Source organism: Peromyscus leucopus, chromosome 5, assembly GCF_004664715.2.
Source record: "Peromyscus leucopus breed LL Stock chromosome 5, UCI_PerLeu_2.1, whole genome shotgun sequence".
NCBI classification, from domain to species: Eukaryota; Metazoa; Chordata; class Mammalia; order Rodentia; family Cricetidae; genus Peromyscus; species Peromyscus leucopus.
Window position 1 is genome coordinate 39,931,249 of NC_051067.1, and position 22,046 is coordinate 39,953,294.

Consider the following 22,046-nt stretch of genomic DNA (forward strand, 5'->3'; position numbering starts at 1 on the left):
CCTTCTCACAGCCATTGCTGCTTATAACACCGCGGGGGTCAGGAAGTGTCACTGCCTCCTCAGCTGTCCCCCAGAGCGTCAGGATGCTCTGTTCCCACAAAACCAACAAAGCCAAGCATATGGAATTTCTGTGCCAAATGCTGGGAGCTGGATCTTGGGGCGTGAGTAAGGGGCTGGCAGCACTCAGTGAACTCCTCTTTCCCTGGTCTTGGTGAGGACACTCAGCTAAGAGTAAAAGTACATTTTTTTCTTTCTTTTTTCAGACTTCTCAATTTCTTCATGCTGCAAAATTTGGGGGAAGGCTCCCCACTCCTACATCTTCCTCATGTCTCCATGTTTCAGAGTGTCACTCACTCTGTTGACAAGTGACCATAGAGATGTTTTCCTGGACAGGGTTTCAGATGTTCCTTTCCCATAAGCTCTGGTCACAATACAGATTTGAAATGAATCATGGCTTATTTATATGGTTGTCAGAGGTGCTGTGGGGTTTTCCACAACAGATTGATTTATCAATCATTTCAAAACCGGTTTAAAAAAAATAAATAAACAAATTAAAAAAAAAAAAAAAACATTTCGGGGAGACTATGAGGGTACACCCATTCAAGACTCCGTAGAAAGAAAATAGAATAGCCAGAGGTCCTGTAGTTCTTGTTTTCTGTCTGCTTTCTCTGGTAATTTTTTGTGCTTGCTTGGGGAGTTGGGGGCACGACGACACCACTAAGAAATGCATAAATTTGTCTTTAAAGAAATAACCTTAGCTTTTGTTATTAAATTTTTTTTCTGTAAATTAGAATCACTTCCCAATCTGCATAAATACTGCTGTGAAGTGCGTGCAGTGCATGAAGATGACTTTGATGTTACATTTGAGCAGACCCAGAGAATCACCGAACACCGGGAAAACCACAAAAAGGCCCCGCTGGGATTCGAACCCAGGATCTCCTGTTTACTAGACAGGCGCTTTAACCAGCTAAGCCACGGAGCCCGCACGCGTTTTGGCCTTCAAATCAACAAAGAAAAGGAACGAACCTTGCTTTTGTTGTACGTTTTCACCAGCTTTTTTTTTATTGAAGATGGCCCAGGCAGTTCCTCAAATCTTAAGAATGGTCTCGACTACACGTCAAAGACCTAAGAAACTGCTCAGCTGCGAGAAGATTGAGTCCTGGTACGGGTGGGTTGGGAGAAGTACGGGTGCGGGCTGCATGCGCAAGAAGGAAGCTATCTCGAAGGGCGGGCAAATCCTCTGCAGCTCATCAGCACGCTGATAAAAGTACCACCTAAAAGTACCACCGAGGCACTAAGGAAAAGCGAGTAGGCGGGGCGCTCAAAACGTACGTAGTATACGTAGTACGTACGTACGTACGTACGTGTGTGTGTGTGTGTGTGTGTGTGTGTGTGTGTGTGTGTGTGTGTTACACTTATGCTTCCAACCCCCAACGGTCCATGAAGCAAGCAAGCTTTTTTTATTTTATGATTTATAAGTTAAATTCAAATTTAAGATTTTGATCACTCTTTAAGTGCCCCCACCTTCCCGCGCTCCTCTGTAAATTAGGTTTCACCTACCTCCTTCTTGGTTCTAAAATTGACGAAAAGAATTCCAGACACAAGTCTTAAAATTTTAAGACTTGATATCAGCAGCCCATTTTTGGAAAAAGCATAAAGGAGAGGCCCGTGTTCAACAGCTCTGGAGGGAAAGCCTTATTTTTGTCCAAAGGGTCTGATTTCATAAAAGGTCGAAGAAAGAGCATTTGCAACATTTCTGTATTGTCCCCAGAGCTGTGTATTTGTGCCCGCTTCCAACCTGCTCAGTTCTCTGTTCGAATAAACCCATCTTTGAAGCGTAATTCAAACAACAGAAAACGGACAGTTTACAAACTGTTGTCATGGTTGTGAAAGTAACTTCACAAATGAAACCTGCAGCTACAGTTGGTTGGGTTTCATAAGACCTGTTGTCCCAGAGGTGATGCTAAATCCAACATTTCAATAGTTCTAAACTTGATAGTTGAAGGATTTGTCACACTGTAAAACAGCCAGCCTTTGGATGGCAAAGGTGGGGGCAGTGAAGGTCGGTGAGTACTAGGGCTCTTGCTTTCATTAGAAGATTCTTGAACTACGAACTCTATGATCTATGGACTTGAAGAAATAAGCATCTGTTTCCTTCACATCTGAGAGTGGAGACAGGACAGAGCTCTGTGTCGCATGCTGCTCACATTGAAGAAAAGAAGAGGCAGACAGCAGTTTTCCTTATGCTTTGGAGCAAAACCAGAGGACAGTCCATTGAGACACAGAGGGTACGAGTTCATCAGTGTCAGCTTGGACAAGCTGCAATGCCCAGTATGTACTTAAACACTGATGTGGCTGGACATGGTGGGTTCACTTAGAGCCCAGGCTACTCAGCAGACAGGCTGCAGAAGTTTTAATCCCGTCAGTCATGTAAGGCATGACAATGTATTCTTCTGCATTTGCTTTCTCTGCCTAACACAGTCACTGATTGAAAGCTGGATCTCTCTCTCTCTCTCTCTCTCTCTCTCTCTCTCTCTCTCTCTCTCTCTCTCTCTCTCCCCCCCCCCTCTCTCTCTCTCTCACACACACACACACACACACACACATTAGACGCAAATAAAATTCGCCCAATACCTTGCTGTGGACATGGTTCCATAAATTGAGACAGCCAGGAAAGGCCTTGACATTTGCAAAATGAAGTGAGTTTTTATAGATTAAAAACAAAAGGACAGGGCATGTGGACAGAGCGTCCAGCCATCTGGACACACTTGATAGCTTTCAGAGATGCCCTAGGATCTAGCCCCATCCCTGTGTGTGCTGGGATTAAACAGGACCTGGAGGCACAGGACTTTGCTTCATTACTGAAAATCCAAGCGCACAAACGTATATACTTTGGTTGGTTGGTTGGTTAGTTGGTTGGAGACAGAGTCTCCGGTAGGAAAATGGTTGGAGCTTGCTTGCTAAGGCAGGATCAAAAGACGACCTTAATTAACCCTGACCCTCCTACCTCCGCCTCCTCAATGCTGGAAGTGTGACCGTGTGCTCCTGTGACTTTGTGTTGGTGACATACTTCAACATAATTGGTTTCTTTTCGAAATCTTTTTTCCCTTTATATATAATAGCATCATTCTGAGATGGAGTGGAAAAAAAGCAAATTACCTTAGGGGTCTGTGTACAAAACCTGATGAGAAAGAGCCATGTTTTTTGTTTTTTTTTTAGAAGAAAGCGTTAAGTAGGATTCCCTTAATACTTTAGGTCTAAAAACAGTCGCCTGAGCTTATGTTAGGAGTTGTTGACACTGTATGACCAAACCTAAATAGTTTTCTGCTCTCAACATGTATAGTCTCAACATTAAGCAGTTCAATTCTGTTTAACAGCCCTTGATTTATTTACAGTGCATGAACAGAGATGCCTTTTCAAACACATAGAAAGACTGAAACACACATATGAAAATAATCCTTGCTTAGATGCTATCCAAATGTGTAACAGAATTGACAGTCCCTAGAAAGGCGTCATACTGGGCCGTGCCTATTGCCATTTTGTTTGGTAAATATTTGGGGTCGGGGGCATCAGGGCACACTATGACATGTTCCATTTTCCTCCCTTGTATTATTTCTCCTCCATATCCATCACAGTTTTATTTAGAGCTTTAGTGTCTGTGTCAGAACTGTCCTGTTATTTTTTAGAGGGCCCGGGAGGATCCGTTTTCTTCGCTATTTTTGTTGGTTGAATGAATGGGAGTGTGAATAGAAAAGCGACACGGGGACACCTCTCACTACCTTTTTTCTGGGGGTAGGAGGGTGGGATGGGTAGGTGGGTCAGAAACGAACCTAGGAGGGAGTAAAGATAATGGTCTCTCCTAAACCAAACCTAAACCAGGAAGGCCGGGCAACAGCAAGCATGGAGAACCGCGTAACTAGTTCTCTGCCCCACCCAAGAGCCTACGTGTGCAGGGCCAGTGGCGCAATGGATAACGCGTCTGACTACGGATCAGAAGATTCCAGGTTCGACTCCTGGCTGGCTCGGAACGCGCTGTGTTTTTTCTTGGCCTCTTGGAAATTTAATGAAGAAAATCCATACACGTCTGAGATTGTCTGTAACAAAACAAAATTGGAAACAAGAAGATCACACCGAGCTCATCATTTTTCATTGTTTTTCTTTTGGAGTTTCTTTCACCCTGTAACCCAGTCTGTTGGGATTCGCAGCAAGCCTCCTCCCACAACGTCCCTTACAGCTCATCGTTTCTTTGTAGACCAAATTCCGCGTCCGACCATGCGGTGATCTCCTGGCCGGGCTGCCTCGTTAGTCCATTTTGGCTGTAGCATAGTTTTTTAAGCAACCTCTTAAGCCATTAAAACCTGTTCAGAGCATTTAATTTTAATAACAAGGGTAATTTGAAGAGATTATTGAAGCTTCTGTTTCTTTCCTATTCAGTCGTTTGTAGAATAGAATTTGGTTTCAGGTCCGGGTAACGAGACGCGATCTTTGTGTTTCTCCCGGTTTCTCGGGTTTAAACACGCGGGACACCTTCACGAATCACCATCAGACACAGCCGCAGAGGCGAATCCCACCGAGACAACACCTCCAGGCGAGAGCCAGCACCCACCTAGTTTCCGTAGTGTAGTGGTTATCACGTTCGCCTCACACGCGAAAGGTCCCCGGTTCGAAACCGGGCGGAAACACACAGCTCTCCTTTTTAAATACCAGAATGGATCTGATTCCAAATCATTTTCCTCGGTTATACTCTCCTTTCCCCGCAGTGAGCAGCTTGAAGCTACTGCAACGGGCACCCGGTCCTATTCCCCACACCCAAGCCTATACCCCTGTCAATGCGTGGGGACCCCGTCTCCGTGTCCACACTACAGGCGGAAGCGCATTCGCGGCTCCTTCCGGTCAGATCGCCCCCTCCTCCGACTCAGGTAAGCGCGTGACAGCCTCCGCGGGCGGACCTCCGCGAGGACAGTCAAAGAAGCCTCGGCGTTCCCTCAAGTGCTCTCGCGAAGGCAGAACGGGGCAAAGGCCGTCGCAGGCCCGGCATCGGCCCGGGAGGACAGGGAAGCGCGAGCCGAGGGGCGTTTGGCGGGATGCCCTAGGCGCTGCCGCGCCCACCCCTGCCGCTTCGGTTCCGAGGGGACCGAAGGACCCAGTCTCCCTACCTGTCGTCCCTCCCACCTAGCCAAAAAGACAGGCCGCTGGGCGTGAAGGCTCACACCAGTAACCGCGGACACCTGGAAGATCGAGGCAGGAGGATTGCTGTGAGTGCAAGGCAACCCTGGGCTACAGAGTGAGACTGTCGAAAACAAACCAAAAGTAAAGGCAGATCCCCAAGTTAAGAAATAGATCAATGAACCGCGCGAGGGTGCAGAGATCCCAGGGATGGAGAGAGACTAAGAACTAACGAGAACTCCCAGAAATCCAGTTCAGCGACCCTCAGGGAAGCAAAAAGATGCAGCGAAAATGGTGTTACATGCGTTTGCTGGAGATTTGGTGGGAATGAGTGTTGGAGAGGACGGGGTTTAGTCCTTGGGCACCTCAGCCAGACTTGCTGTGGGAAAACAAAATAAAAACTGGACAAAACCTCAAAATGAGCCTAATCCGAGACATGCCATTAACTCTCACTGTTGCCTCCTTTAGTAGTCCTAAGGCTGCCATAGCAACATTCCACCAAACTGGTGCCTCTAACAAGAGAAACGGGTCTCTCAGTTCTGGGGGCAAAAATCCACGGACTAGGTGTCAGCAGGCTTCACCTCTTCTGAGACTTATTTGTGTGGACAGGCACTTTTTCACCATGTCCTCACAAAATCATCTCTCAGTCTATGTTTTCTGAATTCAAATCTCTTCCTATGAGTACACAGCTAAGATTAGATGAGGGACCACCGAGTGACCACATTTTACCATCTTTATCGATTTAAAAACCCATATCCGAACTGAGGACGGACACCCACAGTCACATTCTGGGATGCTTTGGGTTAGGATTGTAGCATATCGGTGTATGGGGGAGCACAATTCAACTCATTACATTTCCACTTGTCCAAGAACGGAAGTCACATTTCTTTAAAAAAAATTGTAGCACAGCTCACGTCCTCATTTGTCATTTACATGTGTTTATTGTAGAAGAAAACACTATTTCTTTTTATTACACTTGGCTAAAGCTATTTCTGCCAGTTAATGTAAACTTCACGTCTTTTTTTTCCCCAGATGAAAAAATGCAAATTTTCTTAGATTAAAAAGTCTATCCAATGGACTGTGGTAGTTTATGCTCTTAATCCCCACACTGGAAAAGCTGAGGCAGGAGGATCACCTTTGAGGCTAGCCTGGGCTACTGAATGAGACACTATTTCAAAAGAAGGATAAAGCTAATATTCTTATTCCTTCTTCCTTGTAACTAGTGTGTGTGTGTGGGGGGGGATGCTGTTCTATATTATAAAATAATGTGGAATTAGCAATTTGAGTGGGAATGTATCTCTTGCCTAGCACAAGTCTGACCTTGGCTTTGATGAAAGCAGGGGAGGAGGAGAGGAGAGAGATTAAATTAAAGTGGAGCTAGGTGGTGGTGGCACACGCCTTTAATCCTAGCAGAGGCAGGTGGAGGCAGGTGGATTTCTATGAGTTTGAAGCCAGGCTGGTCTACAGTTCGAGATCCAGGACAGCCAGGACTACCATGTCTGAAAAAAACAAAACAAAACAAAACAAAACAAAACAAAGAAGTTTAAAAAGCCCAGTTCTTTACAAGTGCATGTAAGTGAGTGATTCAAATGTTCTTGAAGCATTTATCTTTTTTTTTTCAAGGTAAACAAATAGCTTAAGTATTTTATTTGTTTGCATCTAAGCTTGTTAACACTATATAATGAAAATGTACAAAGAATAATGTTGCAGTGTTTGCTCAGATTTAAATCAAAGACATTCATTAATAAGGAATCTTCAAATGTGAATACCCCAGAAATGTCCGTAAGCCATCCATCTCAACAACTGTCTCTGAATATCACCTTACTCTGGAAGGTATTGGCAAACATTTGAATCAAAACTCAAGAGTTTCCCAAAATAAAGCCGTACTTAATAGAACTATTCTACATTCAAACTAAAACAATTTTAATAAACTTTCCTTTCCAAAACAATAGTAAAGGAAACAAGGCATTTTGTAAAATGTGGTCCTGAACAAGTCACAGTAAAAATAAATGTGTACTTAACTCCCATCTTCCCAACAGAGGCTGCTCTCTGCTCACAGCCTCGGGACCTAGGCAAACAACAGCCAATAAGCAACTTCAGGCAGGGAGCTGCCAAAACCAAGCTCTAACGGTTGAACACTTGAACACGGAGACCTTAGGGGAGTTTGGGGGACCCTGGACAAAAGATCCAGATCCTTGCTGAAACTGAGGAGAAGGTGAAGCAGCTCCTCCCACGGAGCAGCGCTCCAAGGCCCGGCCCAGCCCTGCCTGCACTCCCCTGTGCTGTTCCGCTCCAGGGGAGAACTGTTCCCTGGAGAAGTTCAGTGTCCACGGAGCTCCTTGACTGTATGAATGAGGTGAGCACACTCCACAGGGTATTTTAAGGCTTGGAGTTAAAAGTGTTTTCAGTACAACTAGTTAGAGTTTGTGTGCTGATGACCTGTCTTCAGTTTGCTCTAATCTCTCTTAAAAAAAAAAAAAAAAAGAAAGAAAGAGAAAGAATTGTTTTAGTCCTAAGACTTTACACCATTTTTTTTTTTTTTCTTTTTGGTTTTTCGAGACAGGGTTTCTCTGCGTAGTTTTGCACCTTTCCTGGAGCTCACTTGGTAGCCCAGGCTGGCCTCGAACTCACAGCGATCCGCCTGGCTCTGCCTCCCGAGTGCTGGGATTAAAGGCGTGTGCCACCACCGCCCGGCAGATTCTTTTTTCTAAATTTACATTTTGTGCCTTTTTCATGGATCTACAGAAGTTTTTATATATTCTGGATCTAAACCTTTGTTAGTTATATGTCACAAATATGTTTGCCCAATAGTTTAGTTCTAACACAATTTTGATAATTGCTTCAACCTTATATATGATCAAAATGGATTCAGGTTTGCTATAATCAATGATAAAAATAAAGAATATAAATTGACACCACTTTGGAAATCAGTATGGTGGTTTCTCAGAAAATTGGGAATCAATCTACTTCAAGACCCAGCTATACAACTATTAGGCATATACCCAAGGAATGCTCAATCATAGCACAAGGGCACTTGCTCAACTATGTTCATAGCAGCATTGCTCATAATAGCCAGAACCTGGAAACAACCTAGATGCCCCTCAACCAAAGAATGGATAAAGAAAATGTGGTACATATACACAATGTAGTACTACTCAGCAGAGAAAAACAATGACATAATGAAATTTGAAGGCAAATGGATGGAACTAGAAAAATATCATCCTGAGTGAGGTAACCCAGACTCAGAAGGACAAACTTGGTATGTACTCACTCATAAGTGGATACTAAATGTAAAGCAAAGGATAACCCAGACTGCAACCCACAGCTCCAGGGAGGCTAGCTAGTAAGGAGGACCCTAAGAGGGATGCATGTATCGCCCTGGGAAGGGGAAATAGATGAGATCTCCATGAGCAAACTGGGGGTGAGGAGGGCAATGGAGGTTAGGGGGTAGGGGATGAGAACAGGGGAATGGGAGGTTTGAGCTGGAACAGGGACAGAGTGGGAGAGCAAGGAAAGAGAGACCATGATAAATGAAGACATCATGGGAATAGGGAGAAACATGGTGCTAGGGAAGTTTCCAGGAATCCACAAGGATGACCCCACCTTAGACTACTGGCAATAGTTGAGAGGGTGCCTGAACTGGCCTACTCCGGTAATCAAATTGGTGAATACCCTAACTGTCATCATAGAGCCTTCATCCAGTGACTGATGGAAGCAGATGCAGAGATCCACTGCCGGGTGCCAGGCCAAGCTCCAGGAGCCCAGTCGATGACAGAGAAGAGGGATTCTATGAGCAAGGGACATCAAGATCATGATGGGCAAACGTACAGAGACAACCATACCAAACTAATAGGAACTCATGAACTGTGGACCAATAGCTGTGGAGCCCCCATGGTGCTGGACTCGGCCCTCTGCATAAGTTGTGTAGCTTGATCTGCTTAAGGGGCCCCCGGCAGTGGGGTCAGGATCCATCCCTGGTGCATGAGTGGGCTTTTTGGAGCCCACTGCCTATGGTGGGACGCCTTACACAGTCTTGGTGCAGGGGGAGGGACTTAGACCTTCCTCAACTGAACGTACCAGGTTCTGTTGACTTCCCATGGGAGACCTTGCCTTGGAGGAGGTGGGAATTGAGGGTGGGTTGGGAGGGAAGGTTGGGGGTGCGGGAGGAAGGAGGAGAAGGGGATCTGTGGTTGGTATGTAAAATGAATAGAAAATTTATTAACAATAAAAAATAAAAAAATACCTCACTAAAAAAACCCTTTAATAAAAAAGGATATAAATTGACAAACTGAATCTAATTTTAAAAAACATCTCCAGAAAATGTTAGCTTATGAATTACTAGCTACTTTACTTATTACAGTAACCACATACCTGAGTAGCAGCAACTTAAGGAGGATTTATTTGACTCTTACTTTGGGGGCCTAGAGCATCGGGGTGAAGGCCTGGTGGTGGGCCGAGCTCACAGTCTTGACAGTGGCCGCTTGCTCATATCTGAGAGGACTGGGAGGCCAAGCATCGTCTTTTCTTTGTATTTTACTTGCCATCCACGAGTCACGAGCTTTAGTATAATTTTATTTTTAAGTGTTACACGTCCTGATTGCTTGGTGGTTCATGTCTTTCGTGTCTTGTTGAAGAATTCCCAGGAGTGGTGTGAGAAAGAAGGCATCCATGACTGGCAAGTTGCGCGCCTCACCACCTACCGCTCCCTCCATCCTAAGAGAAAAGCAAAAGGACGCAGGGGAGGGGTCTGAGCCACAGGCCACTATAGGTCCCTGAAAAGACGGAAGAGCTACCCAGAAAGAGACCAGGAAGCTGATGCTGGCAACCGCTGGAACAATCCTGCTTTGAAAACTCACGACACTTCCACACTTCAGCCCCAGGAGGAGAAGGACGCTCGGATGCCAAGTAAAATGGCACGCGCTGCTAGGGACCCTGCTGTTAAAATCACTATTTTAAAAATCAATCTTTTTCTTCTCCAATTGTGGAATTTTATTTCTTTTTGAAATTACATTGTTAGTACATAAAGGCACTTTTTTTTTTAAGGGGTGTGGCGGGAGGATACCAGTGAGTGTATTTCAGAAGCTGAATTGAAATGAGGGAAGTGGGATTTTCTTTCTTTTTCTTTCCTTCTTTCTTTCTTTCTTTCTTTCTTTCTTTCTTTCTTTCTTTCTTTCTTTCTTTCTTCCTTCCTTCCTTCCTTCCTTCCTTCCTTTCTCTCTCTCTCTCTCTCTCTCTCTCTCTCTCTCTCTCTCTCTCTCTCTTTTTCTTTCTTTCTTTTTAAAATTAAGATTACTGGGCTCAGAGGTTAAAATTAAAATTAAGATGGCTCAGAGGTTAAGAGCACTGACTGCTCTCCCGGAGGTCCTGAGTTCAATTCCCAGTACCCACATGGTGGCTCACAACCATCTGTAATGAGACCTAGCACCCTCTTCCATATACATAATAAATAAAAAAAAAATTAAGATTACTGATTTCAAAGAAAGGTTCTCTGACATTACATTCATACTTGAAGTTTGGCAGAGAATTGCTATAGAACAGGGACAACACGTCCCAGACATGACTACCTCAAGTAACACTAACTGGGTTTTCTATGACATCATGATGCTACCACTCAAAAGAACCAAGATTCCTGCCTTCAGTTGGTAAGTCATCCTGTGGAGAACCATGTTAAAGTAAGACAATTGCCACAGTACCCACAAAAGAGGGCAAGAGCTTTCGAATGGTAGCGTGAGTGTAGAAAGACTTCCACAAAAATCTCCAGAGTTGCCCTCCTCCGCCCTTAAGGGAGGAAAGGCACCCGCATGCCTTGCTTTGGGGATTTAAGTAGATGATCCTGTTATGGTGAACAAGGTACGGAATTCATGAGAAGGAGGGGGATGGGAAGACTGATGGGCTGTGAGGGGCCTAGGGTAGGAGCCACAGGCCTGGGACAGCAGCGCACAGAAATAATTTAGCAAGATCCTCATCCAGTCCAGTGTCCATTACATTGTGAGTTAGAGGCCAACCGGGGCTACATGGGACCCTATTGGTTAAAACATTAAGGACACTCCACGTAGTTAAAAGGGAGGTTTATCTTGTGGGTTAATTTACAAGTGAAGGGATAGGTAACAGGGTCTGGGAAAGGTGTAGCACAGTCCGGCAGTGTTCTCTGGAGAACTCTGCTCGGTCTACCTCCAGCGTCCAGGGTCCAGGAACCAAGAGAGCCAATCAGATCTCGGGTCTTCAGGGTCCTCTCTCGGCCCCGCCTCGTAGGCGTGACAGTTACCGAAGCCTCAATGGGGGTTGGAACTTCCAGATCAAAGCTGGAATGGCTACCCACTACATCTCCACCTTTTGTCTAAATAAGAAGGTTCTAACCTAATACAAGACTATATACAAAGGAGTGGTTATCAAATATTGTCCAGAAGTAACGATGAATAATGACCTAGATTGGATGGAACTACAACCAATGTGAACAATATCAAGCAAGAAACACATGCTGAAACCCAGAGAAGTCTAGAGCGTAGGTAAATGGCATGTTACACAGATTATTCCAAAAGGTGTCCTATCCTAAAGAACCTGAATCTAATACTTAATATGTTCTATCTAAGATATATATCTATATATCTATCTATATCTATCTATATCTATCTATATCTATATATCTATATATCTATATATCTATCTATCTATCTATATATCTATATATATATATATATATACTAAGTTGTAACTATAACTGCTAGTCTTCAATCCCATCAAAGACCTGAGAAGGAATATAATGATACCTGAGAAACGGAAGATGGATGCAAGCAACTTTCAGGAATCTTGCAAGAGTAGACCGAGACAGCTGGCAGCCTGGACAGTCACCTAATATTTCTCAGCATTGTTGGTGCATTCAAATTGGCTACAGGCCTAGAGTATCTGACAGACCATTTTCAGAAGCAGGAATTCTGAAAGTCCATCTTACCCTGTCTTGGCAGAGTACAGTGGTTGCTTTCCTTGTGTCCCACTTGTCCAGAAAGGACAGCATTCGTACTGTCAGCAGTTGAGGCAAGGGCAGTTCTTTGCCCAGTAGGCCATTTTGTGCCAAGAAGACAAACTTCCAAATGGAAATGTCTTAGAAGCCCAACGTTCTCTCGGGATCAATTTGGTGCTGCCAGGAGCAATTGTGTCTCACGTCAACAGAATTCTAAGTTATTTAAATGACATATTTTCAGAAATGCAAGCCAGGGCCAGAGAGACGACTCACTAGATGTGAGGAGCTGAGCCTGATGGCCCGAGTCACCCTCAGGTCCCTGTTAACAGGGGTGGCCGGAGTATCAGTATTTGTCCTTTGGCTCCCCAGCTCCAGTTCACAGAAGTCAGCACTAGCAGGGCTATGACCCTATACATGCAGTGAGCTGTGTCTGGGGAAGGGATTACGAAGTTGCGGATCCCATTTTCTTACATAGCCAGCAGGAAGTATAACTGCTCATTTCTCTGGAGACATTATTTTCTAAGGCTGCTCGCTTTGTAATCATCTTGAAAAGAATCTGGAACAATGAGAAGTCAGGTTGTCAATAACAAAACACGAAGATATGAAACTCACAGAGAACTGTCTCCTAAAAATGAATTGCTCGCAGTAGTGGAATTTTCTGTGTTTGAAAACAACCAAGCCAATGAACACAGAGGTTTAGAGGTCAAGAGGATGGTAACATGTCTGTTAGTTTAATCCGTTGCCTCTAGTATATGAACTGTTTGCCTTGGGGAGTTGAGGATGATGAACATTATATTATGCTTTGCCACATATATACCACTCATAAATGTGTGGGTTTTTTTTTTGTGTGTGTGTGTGTAGTGTGTATATGTATCGAATTATGTTTAGTTGAAACCTAACAACGCCCACATTCTATTCCTAGGCTTTTCCCAGAACAATATCAATATTCTACACTTAGGCCCAAGCAAAATCACTTTTGCTGGAGCTCGTAAGGGAGCAACTGAATTGTTTTGGGCTAGCTCTTTGAATACGAAACGAGAGGTGGAGGGGGTGTGGAAACAACCGTTTGTTTAATGATGCTTGGCTTTAGCTGCTTTTGAAAAAATGGAAAGAAAAGATGCTTTGAAATAAGGGTTCTCTCCTTTTCTCGTATCCTGTACTTGAAAAGCCGGTGACTATCGTCTCTCTGACCATTTCAAGATTTTGTTTTGTAAAGAAAGCAAAAACTAGACACAAACACAAAAACATTCTAAAGCTCTCAGTTTCGGAAGGAAAAGGCAGATTCAAAAATTGGGCTGAATCTCAAAGCATATGTAGTAGCAGCTGGGGATGTAGCTCAGTGGTAGAGCGCATGCTTCGCATGTATGAGGCCCCGGGTTCGATCCCCGGCATCTCCAGTTCCTTTCTTTTGCAAACGGGACGTTTAAAATGTCAAATCATTGTGTATTATGTCCTGAACTACATTTTCTACAGTATTTTTTTTTTTAAACTACAGCTAATAGAGCCGGATGTTAGCACCGAGGGGCCTAGAATTACTTTAAAGTATTTTAATACCATTTTATTTGAAATAAATGAATTCGAGAGCATAGAAAAATACACCCCATGCATGATGAGAGAAGAGAAGCATTCTGGAAATGGTTATTTGTGGTGTACGACTGGTTTTTAGGGCAGAAGTCTTATTTATTGTCTTGAAAACAAAAACGAGGAGAGGATGTCGTTAATCCTGTATTTCCTAGCACAAAAAATAATTGAGTATAGAATTGAGGAAACGGGAAAAGTCCAGCTCTTTGAGGGCAAATTCAATTGTCTAAATATACAGGGTGTGTTCCAACAAAACCAGAAAAAGAATGCCATATAAACTTGTTATTGTCATTTTGAACAGAGCTTTCCGCCACTGGCCGGTTAGCTCAGTTGGTTAGAGCGTGGTGCTAATAACGCCAAGGTCGCGGGTTCGATCCCCGTACGGGCCAGCCTTCCCTTTTTGCGGGCTCAGTCTCCCACCAACCTTATGATAACATTTGCATGAAATTTCCAGAGGGAAAGACAAATTTTGCAAGGATTAGTGATACAGGACGGTTTCTACAACCTCGAGGCAATGTTTTCCAACGAGTCCATCTCACTACGCAAAATTGTAAGACATTCATTTTCCCTGGGGCTCAGTTGCTTCACATTAGACTGGCAGAACAGTCCAGGGCATCTTTTCGAGCTGAGTGTGAATTCATTAAAAGGAAAAAGGTCTCATCTCTGTCGAGTGCCTAAACGCTGCCTCGGAACGGTCTGTAAACAGTGTCCAGTATTGGCATACAAGGTTAGTGTGAGCTGACAACTCAGAGTCTCTGCTGGCGCGTGTTTGGGGCAGGAACCCTGAGCCTCTAGAGAAACTTCTCCTCTCTCCCCCCCTCTCCCTCCTTCCTTCTTTCTTTCCTTCCTTTTTTTTTTTTTTTTTTTTTTTAATTTTTTATTTAACCTTTGATTTCTCAGGTAAGAAAAGGCTAAGCCCCTTTCCAGAATCTGCTTTAGTCCGTCCGAGCATTGATTCGGTTTAGTGAAGCTAGCCGCCAGCCCCTCCGCTCAGTCCATTTCTTGATGTTTTCCTCTCCATTCATCACACCCTTTTTCCTTCTGCCTTCTTTCAGGATCCCAATCCTATTAACCTCTACATTCCCTGAACAGCTGGTTTTTCTGTTTATTCGTGAACTCCTGGCTGTATATCTCGGGTAGTGCATTTTTTTCACCTGTCGCATTGTCGTCCGAAGGAAAATTCCCCGATGAAGTCGTGAGGTCCAGGTGTGTTTGGGGACGGTGCAGGCGGGTTGCCATAAGTCTCCCACTGACAGGTGTGGCTCAGTTTCGGGTTTGCTCAGAAATGAGCCCTCCAGACATCCACTAAGTAAATCTGAGAAGGAATTAAATTCTATGTGTTCTTAATAAACGCCATGGTTGTTTCTCTTACAAGGATGGGTCAAGAGGTGTTTGCAGTCTTTAGAGATTACTGAAGGAACGTCCAGAAGACTCAAGTAACCTGGCTTATCGGGAAAGACAAACAAAACACCACCAAAATTAAAGGCAACGTAACTTATATTTCCCAAACACCTACCAAGCAGAATCAAAAAGAATCTGTTAAATAATTAAGAAAACGTCGACAGCTGACATGCGTGGCTCGTTGGTCTAGGGGTATGATTCTCGCTTAGGGTGCGAGAGGTCCCGGGTTCAAATCCCGGACGAGCCCAGTTTTGCCTTCCTGTCACTGGAAGGTTAAATATAGCTGTACCTCAAATGGTGTCAAGATCACACTCTCTTTTGCAAGTGTTCTTCCCATGCGCTGTTTTCTGCTTTATATCTTGACATCTCTTCTAATTAAAACCAGTTGCTTCCAGATTTGACTTTTACTTTTTCCTCCAGTGGGTCTGAGTCTCGCTAGGCCGGCAAGCCCCGCACCATCCAAAGTCAGGGGCTCTAAATTCAGCAAAAGCGGTATAGCTGCATGGTGCAACGTTCAGTAACATAGCTGCTCGCGGGGATGTCAGAATTAATTTTTAAAAGTTTCAGGCTTTGAAAATAGTTTTCGCTTCATGGTAATGACGTAATGAATTACGTGGTACTTCAAACAAAAAGCTTGCGCCCAACGTGGGGCTCGAACCCACGACCCTGAGATTAAGAGTCTCATGCTCTACCGACTGAGCTAGCCGGGCACATGTGCAAACAGAGTCTGCACTTTAATAGGAGAATATGTATTGTTCCCCCTTTCTTAAACTAGTCATAAATTCCGATTTTAGATTTTATTCCGTCATTTACATTAGTTTTTTTTTTAGGTAAGATGAAACTCTAACAACAAAATTTTGCAGCAAATTATTACTCTGTATTCCACTTGACGTTTTCCTTCATTTCCTATTCTCGTTCACTGGTGTCCATCTTTTCTTTCCTATTTTTCCTCCTTATCTTTCTATTTCTCGATCTTTCTATCTTGATCTCTCTTTCTTCTTTTTCTCCCTCCCTCCTTCTCCTCCCCTTCTCTCTTCTTTTCTTTTCCATCTCTCTCCTTGATAAATCACAAAATATTTCCTGGATCACTAATGCTTTTCCAGATCTCCAGACCTTGTGGCTAACTTGGTTCTGAGCACAGTCCTCCCACAGGAGCTCAGTTCCAAAGCCCCAGGCGTCAACCCTCTCCGAGCCCCTGGTGCTTTCTGCTGGTGTTCCCATCACCTGCCAAGTCTCCCGACTTCCTTGCTCTTTGTGTGAAGAACAGACCTGAAGAGGACAATAATACAGACAAGATCTGCGAGGAGGCTGATGTTGACAGATGTTGAATCACAGCGGACCGCAGCAAAGTAGAGGTAAGACATTTGATTGTGTGTCTGTCAGGAAGGCCGAGTCGGCCGGATTGCCTGTCAACTTCATAAATTCATAGTAAGAAATATAACTCTGTGGTTTGATGCGTTTTTCAATTGTTTTCAATATAGGAAGGACCGAATTCATACCCAAAGTTGACTAGTATGTAATCAAAGCAAAGGAGCTTAGACGGTAACAGTTACATCATTTCGGAAAAACCAATTAACACTCAGCACCTCATTAAATCTGCCAAGAGGTCATTGAGATTGCATTGCAAAAAATACCCACGTCTGAGTGCCCAGTCACCCTCCCCAGCCTCTCCCACCCAAGCCTTCCTTTTTCCTTTACCTAAGAACCTGAATGTGTCTCCATTTGTTACGTCACGTCATTCCATATTCTAACCATTCCATCGAACAACAACAACAAAAAATTCACATGCTACCTATTCAGAAAGGCAGCTCCTTAGGTCTGGCACAACACACAATCGTGTATAGTAACTAGCAGGACAGAGTCCCTAGATTTGGTGATGTTGCTGGAATGTACACAGTGAAACTGGGAATCAAACATAAACAGTGGTTTAACTTACAGTGCTCGAAGCCATGGAGTCTTTCAAATCGATCGACGAATATAATTCGGTGATTACAGATGGTTTAAATACAAGATTGATTTTTCTCCTAGTGGGAGACAAGGAAGTCATGCTCAAAGCCCTGGCTGTTTTGGGGTGCAGCACAAGCTCTCTCGCGGGGTCTTTTGAGGACACAATTCTATTAGCTCTGGCCTGAAGTCTTCTTAGCCTGACTTAATTTTAATTACTTCCTTCCTCCAAATACAGCTACACGGAGGGTTGAGAGTTAAGGCTTCATGCTATGCATTTCATGCAGACACAGTTCAGTTCATAACAGGGAGACAACTAACCAAGCAAAACAACCTGTGATGTTTAGTCGTTCAGGAGCTTAGCCTGATGTGTGAGAGGTGAGAGGCACTTGAACGTTTGCTTAATGGCTTAGGTGCCTTTTAATATATATATATATATATATATATATATATATATATATATATTCAGTAAATGTGATTGAATTGACAAAGAATCTCACGAGAGCTTTCCTTGTGACAGACCGTCTGCAGACAGTTTACATGCTCTTTGGTGAGAGAGCGGCAGGACAAGAAACAAAACCCAGAAAGCAATCGTCTGCGGGACCACAATGGCGTAGGAATACTTCTGAGCTTAGCAAGGCTCTGGGTGAAGGGCACAGGCTGAGACACTCACTCTGAGCAACTGAGTCTACTCAGGGACAGTGTTTGATCTATTCATGCAAGCAAGTGTGTACTTTAGAGAGACAAAAAGGATACAGAGGTTCAGGGACTCTGCAGTTTGCAGGGCAGACTGGGCCTTACGCGAAGGGAACAGGAAATCCTTCCTTTTGTCTTATCCTATGGTGTCTTCCTTTGTTTGTTTACACTGGCTCTCACTGAACTCATTTTGTGGACCAGGTTGGGCCTGGAATTCACTGAGATCTCCCTGCCCCTGACTTCCTGGTACTGGGATTGTAGGCGTACACAACTAAATCCGGACCGGTCAGAGACTTTTGCTGCAGCTAGAAGTTAATACGTTTCAAATCTTGCTGGCAAAATGGGTTAAAAACTGGCTGTTTAAATTCACCACAATGAAGGTTTGTCCTCTCAAAGTCCTTACAATAGTTTTGTTTCTGTTTCCTTGGTTTTCAAATTTACGTTTTCTTCTGGGGCAAAGGCATCAAGTGGCAGAAATTTGGTTCTGAAGAGGCGCTGAATCCTAGAAAAAATAAGAAAAGGACGAATACAAATAAAAAAGTAAGAGGCAGCTCCTACAGGATTCTAACCTCACGCAGAGATGGCATCCCCTGTGGGAAGAAAGTGCACGTGGGTCCTTCGATAGCTCAGTTGGTAGAGCGGAGGACTGTAGTTGGATCTTCCGGGCATCCTTAGGTCGCTGGTTCGAATCCGGCTCGAAGGAATCCGTAATTTTAGCGTTTACTTTTGTAGCTCACCCGCAAGACAAACTGAGTGTCGTCTTCAATGTTTGAATCAGCCTAACTCTATTCTCCATGTGCAGTGAAATGAATATAAGTTTGAAAAATTGTTCCCTGTAATGATTTTTAATGCTCGCAAGCAGTCTTCGACTTCATAGATCACATAATCCCACCCCTGGAGACCCTTGTCCCTTGAAGCAAGGGACCAGGAATGTCCCCTGGGCCGGGGGTCTGGAGCCGGGAGCGCGCACTCAGCCCTCCGCGCCGCTGGGAGTGACTTCGAGGCCCTCGGGTAATCGGTGGGGCACGCGCGCCCCCCAGTGGTCAGAGGAGAATTCTCAGCAGCTGGACCTCAGGCTCAAGCTCCTCAGCCCGGAGAGTCACAACGCCTCTGACCCCAGGGAAAATTCTGTCTATTCAGTGGTCTTGGCTTATTATGTTACGGTGGTTTGTTGTTTTGTTTGTTTTTTCAAGCGGCTGGGGAAACAGCGCATATCAGAATCACCTGGAGATATTCCACAACCTAGGCGGTACTGATTTCAAAAGGTATGCAGACGATTTTAATGAGGGCAAGGGCTTTAAAACACTGCTAGGCTGGTGTTGCGGCGAATTTATCACCCAGGAGTCTCAGCCCTGGCAATAAAGTGAGCCTTTGTCTTAAAAACAAACCAAACAAAAGGCATTGCTAGAAAAGAAATGGCAATTTTAGGGGAGAAATGCAAAAGGAGATCTCAGTATCAGCGGAAAGTATTTGCTAAGCTAACCCCATTAAATTACGTTCCTTCTGCTCTCAAAAATGTGATCTCAGATACACTGTGGAGGTGTCAAATAGAGATTCATATCAACAAAGATCTTAGATCGATATGCCGAAGTTGTACAAGGGTTTGTGTTTTGCAATTCCTTGTGCCTTCCGTCCCATATTCTCTTAGCAGATTATTTTCAATTTTTGTTGTAAACCATAACGATCTTAAATCAACAGCAACGTACTGTCTGAGCTGGTAGCTCTGGAAGATCTTGTGTTTTCAAAGGGTGTTGGAGGCAAAAGAAAAATAGTCCAATTTTCTTTTCAAAGATAATGTTTGGGCCTCAGTTACAAAGTGTCTTAGATAGTCCTGGACTAGGCTTCTCTGCAAGGCACAGTACGTTCCAACCCAGACAGAGTCCTACATTTCTTTCCATATCTTGGACGCTCTTTTGGGTATTCTAGGACGGGCAATCGCTCCAGCGTGAACTGCAGCAAATAAGCAAACGACCTAGATTCCAACCCGCCTGCGCACGATCTGCATACACTTTCTCATCTTATTAACAAAGGGGAATGCGTTTACTTGTAGCTGTAAGAACTTGATAGGAAAACGGGAAACAGATGAATGAAAAGATAATATCACATAACTATTGAAAGTGTAGGTTTGCAAATTCCCTCAAAAATAACAAAACTCCAGCTCTCCAAGCCGTAATGGAAATCTCAGAGAACTCGGCCATTTCCTACAGAAGTGTGTGGCAACAACTGGGCCCTTCCGGGTTGCTGAGGGAACCTGCCAAGTTATGAAGGGCCTTTGAGTTGGTGCCCCTAGTGGGCTGCTCTTGTTCTTGTAAGGTATGATGGGAAAAGAAACCCGAAGGATGCAAAAACTGGAGAATGCGGGCATCGATCCCGCTACCTCTCGCATGCTAAGCGAGCGCTCTACCATTTGAGCTAATTCCCCACCTGGCGTTGCACGCCTGCTGCCTTGCTCCCTTTTGATATCTGGATATAATTCAACACAAGCCAGCGTTTCCAATCCACCAAACAAGAGACCTTTTTGTGGGTTTAATGTTTGCTTTTAAAAGCCCAACGAAATCTGGACAAGATGGTGAAACTGAAATGAAGAAGGTGAAATATCGTATTTAAGAAAGTGTTTCCTGAGCTGGGGGTGGTGTTCCGTAACTCCAGAACGGCCAGGGAGGAGAAGAAAGGAGTCCTGAGGCCCGATAACTGCCTCCTTTTTGAGGCCAGTTTGGGTTACATAGCAAAACGAAGCTAAAAGTGTGGGATTGTGGCTTGGTAGTCGCGGAAGAGCCCGGGGTGACTTCCGCCCTGTGCCGATGACGGACAGTACCGCCTGCTCTGCGGAGGGCGTAGGGGTGCGGACCGGGGCAGGACGCGGAGATCCCTGAAACACCGGTGCTGGGATTGGCGGGAAGGTAAAGCTGGCACCCTGTGTACCAGCCTGTGTAGCCAGGTGCGGATTAGGCTTTCGGCCGAGGAAAACACTAGTTCCCCAGGCGGCGAGGCTGGGCTTTGGCTCGCTCCTCGGTCCCCATCAGTCCTCACATCCTCTAACTTCCAGCTGACGCAGCTGGGTTCAGCGACTCTGTGGTCACTGCGGCTCTACGAATGCTCGCCCCTTAAGGCCAGCCCTTTGTCTGATTTTGTTTGTTTGTTTGTTTTAAATCGCTGCCGGAGGTCACATGGCCAAGAGTGGAGGCTTCTGTCTTGGTTAATTTCTCTTCCCTTTGACCCGATTTCGAGGAGTTTCAAAATTAGATTTCCAAAGTAAATATTGAGAAGCTGATAGCATTGAGGCAGAGCCATGTTGTCCTCAATAGTCTTAAATTCACTGTGTTGACGAAGGTTATCCCTAAATCATGATCTTCCTGTCTTCTTTTAGAATATTCCACCACCTTCGGCTAGAAGTAGATACATGTATGGTTTCAGACTTGAGAAGTCTTTGCAAAAAGAGAAAAGAAGTCATTGCTCTTTCCTGCTGGACTTACGGAGTGCTGAGCATCAGGTGTAGCTCCAAGTCCTAGACAGGACTCTGGTGGTGAGCAGAGGGTGGGCTAGACATTGCCAGGGGCCTGTCGCATATTAGAATAGCAGAGGAGACCCCTACCCAATAAGCACAAGGATAACCGCCCCTTTTCCTGAAAGTTCATCAAAAGAGACTTCCTCTTGTGAGCTTAATGTTTATTTTTAAAAACTCAATAAAATCCAAGCAAGATAAATAAAAATTGAAAGGGTAAGACATTCTAGAGCTGAGTGGGAGGCCTTCCTGGGCCATGAATACCAGGCCTGTCAGAGTTAGAAAACAACACCCTTTAAATATGAATAAATAAAGGAATAAACAAATAGGAAAAGGAAAGAAAAGAAAAAGAAACACATCATAAAACCTGATCCTATGTCTCTGAGCTGTGCAAGGCGCCAACACAGGTCTTTCCGGGGTCTTTAGACACACACAGGCCTTTCTGGGGGTTTTTAGACCCACACAAGCTTTTCCGGGGTCTTTAGACCACCACACAGACCTTTCCGGGGTCTTTAGACCACTGCACAGACCTTCCCGGGGTCTTTAGACCACCACACAGACCTTCCCGGGGTCTTTAGACCACCACAAAGACCTTCCCAGGGTCTTTAGACCACCACACAGACCTTTCTGGGGTCTTTAGACCACCACACAGGCCTTTCAAGGACCTTTAGACTACCCTTAATATTTGCTTTTCTCTTTTGCTTATTCATTACAGGCAGGGTTAACAAAAAGAGGATGACTTTCTGTGGAAAGAAGCTCCTTCCATATAAGAGATTTTAAATCTCAGATGCTAAAACT

At 44.4% G+C, this 22,046-nt stretch overlaps 9 non-coding genes across 9 annotated transcripts; 6 read left to right on the forward strand and 3 right to left on the reverse strand.

Moving 5' to 3' along the window:
* Nucleotides 1-908: 908 nt before the first annotated feature.
* On the reverse strand, nt 909-982 carry Trnat-agu. The gene has a single exon. It is a non-coding gene; the product is annotated as a tRNA-Thr (tRNA).
* Nucleotides 983-3,952: 2,970 nt separating this feature from the next.
* On the forward strand, nt 3,953-4,025 carry Trnar-acg. Its single transcript has one exon. It is a non-coding gene; the product is annotated as a tRNA-Arg (tRNA).
* A 584-nt stretch (nt 4,026-4,609) lies between these two features.
* Trnav-cac lies at nt 4,610-4,682 on the forward strand. The gene has a single exon. It is a non-coding gene; the product is annotated as a tRNA-Val (tRNA).
* An 8,767-nt stretch (nt 4,683-13,449) lies between these two features.
* Nucleotides 13,450-13,521, forward strand: Trnaa-cgc. The gene has a single exon. It is a non-coding gene; the product is annotated as a tRNA-Ala (tRNA).
* A 499-nt stretch (nt 13,522-14,020) lies between these two features.
* On the forward strand, nt 14,021-14,094 carry Trnai-aau. The gene has a single exon. It is a non-coding gene; the product is annotated as a tRNA-Ile (tRNA).
* A 1,187-nt stretch (nt 14,095-15,281) lies between these two features.
* Nucleotides 15,282-15,353, forward strand: Trnap-agg. The gene has a single exon. It is a non-coding gene; the product is annotated as a tRNA-Pro (tRNA).
* A 390-nt stretch (nt 15,354-15,743) lies between these two features.
* Nucleotides 15,744-15,816, reverse strand: Trnak-cuu. Its single transcript has one exon. It is a non-coding gene; the product is annotated as a tRNA-Lys (tRNA).
* Nucleotides 15,817-18,361: 2,545 nt separating this feature from the next.
* Trnay-gua lies at nt 18,362-18,449 on the forward strand. Its single transcript is given in 2 exon segments — nt 18,362-18,398; nt 18,414-18,449. It is a non-coding gene; the product is annotated as a tRNA-Tyr (tRNA).
* A 1,646-nt stretch (nt 18,450-20,095) lies between these two features.
* Trnaa-agc lies at nt 20,096-20,168 on the reverse strand. The gene has a single exon. It is a non-coding gene; the product is annotated as a tRNA-Ala (tRNA).
* Between the last annotated feature and the right edge of the window lie 1,878 nt (nt 20,169-22,046).